General features: G+C 52.5%; 1 pseudogene across 1 annotated transcript; it reads left to right on the top strand.

The window, feature by feature from the left end:
• Window positions 1-1,984: 1,984 nt before the first annotated feature.
• Window positions 1,985-3,268, top strand: LOC310923446 (olfactory receptor 14J1-like; annotated as a pseudogene). Its single transcript has one exon. The product of its transcript is annotated as an olfactory receptor 14J1-like (transcript).
• Window positions 3,269-7,785: the final 4,517 nt, after the last annotated feature.

Raw genomic sequence — 7,785 nt, 5'->3', positions numbered from 1 at the left:
ACCAAGCCCCGAGAGGGTCATTAAAGTCCTTGTGCTGTGTCTGTGCTGCTGAACTGGGCTGGGCTCCTGGCACAGAGGCAGCTCCTGGCAGCCAAGAAGAGCTTAAAACCACATTTCTCTTGATGAGCAGCTCTTCTCCCAGCCCAGCAGGGCTGGGGCACTGCCTGCAGCCACCCCGGGCACAGCACACAGGCACAGAGAGCTTCAATCACTCAGGGCTGGCAAGGGGCTGACAAGTGCCTGGGGGAGAATCATTCCCAGCCCTTGGCACAGGAACCTCTGGCTGCAGGACAATGCAGCTGCAGCTCCTGCAATCCTCTCCTAAAGCTGGAACATGCCAATGCCTACAGACTCTGTGAGTACATTCTCTGCTTCTCTCCTGTGTAGAGCAGCCAGGGGTGCCCAGGGCTGTCCTGCAGAGCAGGGTCCTGCAGCCCAGGGTGCTGTGCTGGGGCAGGGACTCTGCTGCCTGCCAGGGACAGCTCTCAGCCAGCCCTGGGAGCTGCTGCCAGCACTGGGGGACAAGATCTGGGTGGAAGGAGACAGCTGGTAAGGCTTGGAAGTGTTCTCCTTGTGTGGTGAGGATACTGAATTGTTCAAGACTGCTCCCAACATGACATTTAACTGCAGAACATTCCCAAGTAGGTTATCCAGGGAACACAGCAAGGCAGGAGCTGCATAAATGGGGAAATCCTACATTTTATTCTACTGCTTTAGATAGCCTGGATGGGAAATTGCACACAGATTGTCATCTCTCATTTTAGGTTGAGAAAAATAACACAATTTTCTCTCAGACCTTAGTAAAGCAGGCAGTGACAGAAATCAGCACAGGGCCCCTTGCAGGCAGCACCAGAATCACTTTTCCAGCCTCCTCAGGGTTGCTCTGAGGTTGCCATCAGAGCCTGCAGAGCCAGAGCTGCCCCTGGGCAGTGCCTGAGCTGGGAGGGCTCTGCAGGGCAGAGCTGAGCCCCCAGGGCTGGGCTGGGCTCGGGCAGCACTGGCAGGGCCCAGCCCTGGGCACAGGGAAGCAGCTGCAGGCAGGGACAGCTCCAGGCAGCAGAGCCCTGGGCAGGCAGTGGGGGGAAAGTGCCACCAAGCTGTGCTGGGATATTCAAAGTCCTCTCCAAACCGAACTATACTATAATTACTGTTTTTACAGATCCTCATGCCAAGACACCACAAATGGGGTGTCCCAGCTCTCTCTGCCCTGGGGAGCAGCTCTGGGCAGGGCAGGCTGGAGGCTGGGAATGAGCTGACTCTCCTCCAGTAGTGCCATGGACAGGACCCTTGGTGTGTCCTCGGGATGCCATCCAAGCTGTTAGCTGTGTCCATGGGGACAGGAGTGTCCTTGGCCAGAGGTGAGGCTGACACCTGACACTCTGAGAAAGGCTGAGCCAGTTTGCTCTGCTGTGGCTCCCTCTGCTCTCAGCTGTGTCAGGCTGATTTTCAGGGCAACACAGTGACTGCCCTTGATCTCAAAAAGGGCAGCTGGGGACAGATGGAGTGACAGAGCAGCTCCCCTCACCCTTCACTGAGTTACAGCCAATGCTCTTACAATGCACAGTTCTCTCTGATCTCCCTGGGCACAGCAGGAAACCCTCTCAAACTGCCTTTGGCCATCACCGTTCCTTAGCCCTGGGACAGGAGATGCTGCAAAGCTCCTCTGCCTCAGGAGCACTTTGGGCTGCTGAAGTCCAACCCCAGGACTGGCCCCTGTTCCTGTCCCCATGACCCCACTGCTGCAGAGCACAGCTGACCCCTCGGTGTCCATGGGCAGAGCCCCTGCTCGTCACAGCCACGGGGCCAGATCTCAGCAGAGCTCCAGGCACGGGGCAGCAGGAAGGGCTCTGAGAAAAGGAGAATTGGGTGGCACAGAGCAGCAGGGGCAGGGCTGGGAGAAAGGGCTTGGACATTGCTTGGCAAAGTCTCCCCTGACTTGTCACTGTGTCCTCCTTCAACAGGACTCCATGGGCAGAGTGAAGAAATGTCCAACAGCAGCTCCATCAGCCACTTCCTCCTGCTGCCATTGGCAGACACGAGGCAGCTGCAGCTCCTGCACTTCTGCCTCTTCCTGGGCATCTCCCTGGCTGCCCTCCTGGCCAACGGCCTCGTCATCAGCGCCACAGCCTGCAGCCACCACCTGCACAGCCCCATGTTCTTCTTCCTGCTCAACCTGGCCCTCAGTGACCTGGGCTCCATCTGCACCACTGTCCCCAAAGCCATGCACAATTCCCTCTGGGACACCAGGAACATCTCCTACACTGGATGTGCTGCTCAAGTCTTTTTCTTTCTGTTCTTCATCTCAGTGGAATTTTATCTCCTGACCATCATGTGCTACGACCGCTACGTGTCCATCTGCAAACCCCTGCACTACGGGACCCTCCTGGGCAGCAGAGCTTGTGCCCACATGGCAGCAGCTGCCTGGGCCAGTGCCTTTCTCAATGCTTAATGAACACGGCCAATATATTTTCCCTGCCCCTGTGCAAGGGAAATGCCGTGGGTCAGTTCTTCTGTGAAATCCCCCAGATCCTCAAGCTCTCCTGCTCACACTCCTACTTTAGAGAACTTGGGCTTCTTGCAGTTTTTGCCTTTTTAGCACTTGGCTATTTTGTGTTCATTGTTTTCTCCTATGTGCAGATCTTCAGGGTTGTGCTGAGGATCCCCTCTGAGCAGGGACGGCACAAAGCCTTTTCCACCTGCCTCCCTCACCTGGCTGTGGTCTCCCTGTTTGTCAGCACTGGCACATTTGCCTACCTGAAGCCCTCCTCCATCTCATCCCCATCCCTGGATCTGGCCCTATCAGTTCTGTACTCACTGGTGACTCCAGCCCTGAACCCCCTCATCTACAGCCTGAGGAACCAGGAGCTCAAGGCTGCAGTGTGGAATCTGATGACTGGATGTTTTCAGAAACATTAAACTGCTGACCAATTTCTGCAAATCACTTGTAATTAAAGTCGTCTTTGCTAGTTCCTCTTGGTTTGGTTATGAGTTTTTTCCTTGTTTTTCTTTTTTCATGTTATCAACAAAGGTATATCGTTGTTTCTTCCATTTCTGATTTTGTTTCTATCCACATTCCCTGTGGCCAAACACTGTGTCAATGAGGGGCTGCACTCTTGGTGGCTTTAAAGGAACTCAAGGATCTCCTGGGCACGTTTTCTGCATAAATGCCCCTTTTGTTCCCTTCTCTGCAGCTGCAGCAGCAATGTCTGTGTGCAGAGCTGGGGGCAGATCAGGGCTGGCACAGCAGCTGTGCCCAGGAGCAGCAGCCCTTGGTGCTGCCAGTGCTGCTGCCGTGGCCCTGCCCCGCTGCCCTCCTGGCCCTGGTGTTGCTGTAGGGCCTGAGGGCTCTCGGGGCCGGGCACAGGGCTGGGGGTGGCAGTGCCGGGGCTGCAGCAGGGACAGGCCATGGGCACTGCTGGGGCAGCGCTGACGCCTCAGGGCAGGGCCTGGGGGCTCCAGGCTCCTTGCCCAGGCTCTCTCCAGAACACGCCCAGGCCAATGCTCAGCACAGAAAAGCCCCGGGAGCAGCCCCACGCTGGCCCTGGGCAGGCTGGGGGCAAACAGCAGGGCTGGGGCTCTGCAAGGGCCCTGGGGGAGACGGGAAGGAGCAGCAGAGCAGGGGCTGATCCATCCCCACTGCGCTGGACACCCCAGGGCAGCGTCCCAGAGCGTCCTCATGCACCTGCCAACAACATCCCCCCTGGGCAGCCCTGGCCTCTCCCCCAGCTCACACAGGGGCCGCATCCTTGCAGGCACAGACACGGCAGCACTGCCTCAGGAGCCCCTGTTTGCACTGCCCAGAGCAGGCCTCAGCACCCCCATGCTGTTGGTGTCGGGAGATGAACCTGAGGGAGCACAAATGCCATCAGCCCCTGGGGCCAGGAAGGGCTGGGCCACAGCAGGGAAACCACTCAGCTTTGGCGTGGCCTCTCAAGTCACACAGAGAGTTTGTTCCCATCAGCTCTGAGTTTCCTGTGCCACTGCAGACGTTGTTGCTCAGAGCCAGGGCTGCCTGGCAGCCGCCCCCAAACTGCCCTCAACATTTTCTTTGCTTCACCTTGGCTTTCTTTACTCTTCCTGCTACAAATTTCTTATTCTTGCCCACCCCTGTTCCCTCCCCTGCAAACAGCCCATCCCTGGTTGCCCTTTCCTCTCTGGCCCCACTCCCCATTGCAGTTCCTGAGTTGGCACCATGGGAACGTCCCTTGGGGAGCAGGATCATCCTCCAAGTGCTTCAGGAATTGTCTGCAGGCTCCTGCAGTGCCTGGGGCTGCTCCCTTGCCAGAGGCACCCCAGGCCAGGGGGGCACATCTGGGCTGCTGTGTCTGGCTGTGGGGCTCCTGTTGTGGGCCATGAGGAGGAGCTGCAGAGGCTCTGCAGGACTGACAGGATGGGCTTTGGGGCTGTCAGGAGAAGCTGAGGGACCTGGGCTGCTGCACCTTCTGAAGAGGAGGCCCAGGCCTCATCCTGACACTGCTGCAAGGCTGCTTTCAGAGAATCACACAATCAGCAAGGCTGCAAATCACCTTGGACATCATCAAGTCCAAGCTGTGCCCTGACACTGCCTTGTCTCCCCTGGGCCTCCTCTTGTCCAGGAGAAACAAGCCCAGCTCCCTCAGCTGCTCCTCACAGGACTTGTGTTCCAGAGCCCTCCCCAGCCTTGTTCCCTTCTCTGGACACGCTCCAGCCCCTCCATGTTGTTCCTAAATTGGGGGGCCCAGAACTGGACACAGCACTCGAGGTGCTGCCTCAAGCAGTGCCCAGCACAGGGGAAGAATCTCTGCCCTGTCCTGCTGGCCACACTGTTCCTGATCCATAGGAGTGCCAGGGCTTGGATGAGGGGCATGGTGGGCAGGGCCTGGGGACAAAGTCGAATTTCTGTCAGCCATGAAGGGTGTCTTGGGCTTTCTAACAAAAACACACAAACAAACAAACAAACAAACAAACAAGTTTATTCTATTCCATCTTTTGGAACCTATCTGGGGAGGTGTTTTTTCTTTATCTGTTTTATCTCCAGGAGGGAGGGTGCAAGTGCCTTTCTGATAACAAGCCAGCTGTTAAAACCAGGTGGGGCATTGATTCTTATCTCTGTTCACCCTCCCATTACCTCCATGGGGATCTTCTGTTAATGGGCCATTACAGCTCAGCAATGACATTTAAAAAATATTTGGGGGATATTTTTCAGATATTTTGGTAACAGCGTAGGGATATTTGGGAATAGTTTGGGAATGTTCTTGGGGGTATTTTGGGGATATTTTGAGAAGATTCGGGAAATAATTTAGGAACATTTCAGAGACATTTTCAAAACATTCTTTGAATATTTTGGGGGGAATTAGCAATATTTGGGGCATAATTTGATGAAGTTGTTGGCATATTTCAGAGACATTTTGGGAATGTTTGGGAACATCCCAGAAATATTTTGGTAACATTTTTGGGATATTCCAGGCATATTTTGGGCATCATTGAGAAGATTCATGGAATATTTTGGGAATATTTCAGGAACATTTTAGTTCCATGCTCATTATTGGGAATTTTTGGGGAAGATTTCGAGGACATTTTAGAAACACTCCATGAACACTTGTGGGAAATTTTCAGGACATTTCAAGGGATTTTAGAAACACTCCATGCACATATTTGGGAATAGTTTTTGGGAATGTTTCAGGGGATTTTAGAAACATGCCATGCACATTTTGGGGAATATTGTGGGGACATCTTGGGGGATTAGAGAAACATTCCCCACACATTTTTTTTAAAATTTTGGGTATATTTCAGGGACATTATCGGCACCCTCTCTGCAGATTTTTGGGAATTTTTGGGGGGATTTTCTCTCACCTGTCTCCAAATTATTCCCAAAATATCCACAAAATTACACAAAAATTACCAGAAAATATCCTCAGAATATGTGCTCACAAAAAGCCAAAATTACCCCAAATTTACCACAAAACATCCCCCAAAATTACACGAGAATTAGCCCAGAATATCTTGAAAATATCCCTACAATTACCCCAAAATCCCAAAAATTTCCCCAAAGTATTCAAGAAAATTACACCAATATTATCTCCAAATTACCCCAAAATCCCCAAAATTACCCCAAAATCTCAGCAAAATTACCTCAGAAACAGACAAAAAATTAGCTCAAAATAGTCTCAAAATATAGCCAAAATTACCCCAAAATATTTCTTAAATTTACTCAAAATATCTGCAAAATACCCCCAAATATCCTCTAAGTTAGCCAGGCGGGGTCTGGGAGAAGGGAGAAAGGGAGAGGAAGGGGAAAAAGTGGGTTGAGGAGTGGCCCAGGGGGATTTTGGGGGGTTCAGAGAGTTCCCAAATGGGTCTGGAATGGCCCAAGGGGGTCCTGGAGAATCGCCAAATGGGTCTGGGGTCTCTGGGGGCCCTCAAATAGGTCTGGGATGGGTCCCAAGGGGTTCCAAGAAGTTCTTCGGAGTCCCCAAATGGGTCTAGGGTCTCTGAGGGCCCCCAAATGAGTCTGGGGGCGTCCCAAGGTGGTCTCTAAGGAGTTGGGTGGGGTCCCAAAGGGCTCCCCAAATGGGTGTGGGGCAGTCCCAGGTGCCCCCAATGGGTCTGAGATGACCCAGGTGTCCTAAATGTGTCTGGGGGAATCCCAGTGGAGTCCTGGGAGTGCCCAAGTGTCCCCAAAAGGGTCTGGGATCCCAAGGAGGTTCCATAAGGGGTCTGGGGGTGTCCTAAAAGGGGCCTAGAGGAGTTTGGGGTGGTCCCAAGAGTGTTTTGGGGGGATCCCAGGGGAGTCTTGGGTATCCTCAAATGGGTCCTGAGGTTCCCAAGTGTCCCCAAAAGAGTCTGGGGTCTCCCAAAGGGATTTCAGGGGGTCACAGGTGTGTCCCAGGTGTCCCCAAAAGGCTCTGGGGTCTCCCCCCCCTTCACCTTGGGTCACCTGGGCAGGGCTTGGGCAGGATCTTTCAATCACTTGCTACACTTGGGACTTGGCCCCTGCTTGACAAAAAGGCTGATGGAGCTCACAGGCTCCTTCCGGAGAGCAGCTGGCCCTGCAGGATTCCTCTGTGCAGGAGAGTTCCTGCAGTCACAGACTTGCTTTTGATAAATATCATGGCCTGAGCATGGAGTTGGCTTTTTCCCTGCAGTGAATTTAATATTCTGTGTTTGTTTTCCAAAACTCTCAGTCAGAGATGGCTCACTGAAATGATTTCTCTGCTCCCAAGACATGCAAATTACTTTCTTTTGGCATTTTTTACCCTTTTCCCTCTTTGCTCTTTATTCAAGACTTTGGTTTTCACTGTTGAGCTGCAGGCTATCCCAAAATATGCCAGGACTTTGGAGGAGTGGTTTTATGGAGATGATGGCTCTGGGCTGGGAGCCACACTTCCCAGCTCTGGCCCCAACTTTAGTACCTGCTCTACAGAAATCAACATTTTCCCAAACAGACACCTTGGGTTTGGAGTTCCCCAACTTGAGGCCATCAAATGCTGCTCTTCAGAGCCTGCACATCTTCCCCCTAAAATCAGCTGGAGATAAATGGGTCAAATCTTTCCATGAATCTCTTTCAACACATCACCTCAAAACAGAAAATCTTACTTTCCCTAAGAGAATCTGTTTCCAACTAATACCTCTTTCCCACAATGAAAATAATCTGATGATCTATAAAAAGGGGTTTTTCTGCCCAAAGCATCAGCCTTTAAATTTTGTTAGCACTACCACTGATAATAAAAAGATAAGATAAGAGATAAGAAAAAGTTCAAAAGGAATGACTGCAAATTTTCTGAGTCATCATGGAGTCAAATGAAC

The sequence above is a fragment of the Zosterops lateralis genome (assembly GCF_965231275.1).
Source record: "Zosterops lateralis genome assembly, contig: HAP1_HAP1_SCAFFOLD_55, whole genome shotgun sequence".
In the NCBI taxonomy this organism is placed as follows: Eukaryota; Metazoa; Chordata; class Aves; order Passeriformes; family Zosteropidae; genus Zosterops; species Zosterops lateralis.
The sequence above is the reverse complement of the archived record's forward strand: the minus strand, read 5'-3'. Positions and strand labels throughout refer to the sequence as shown.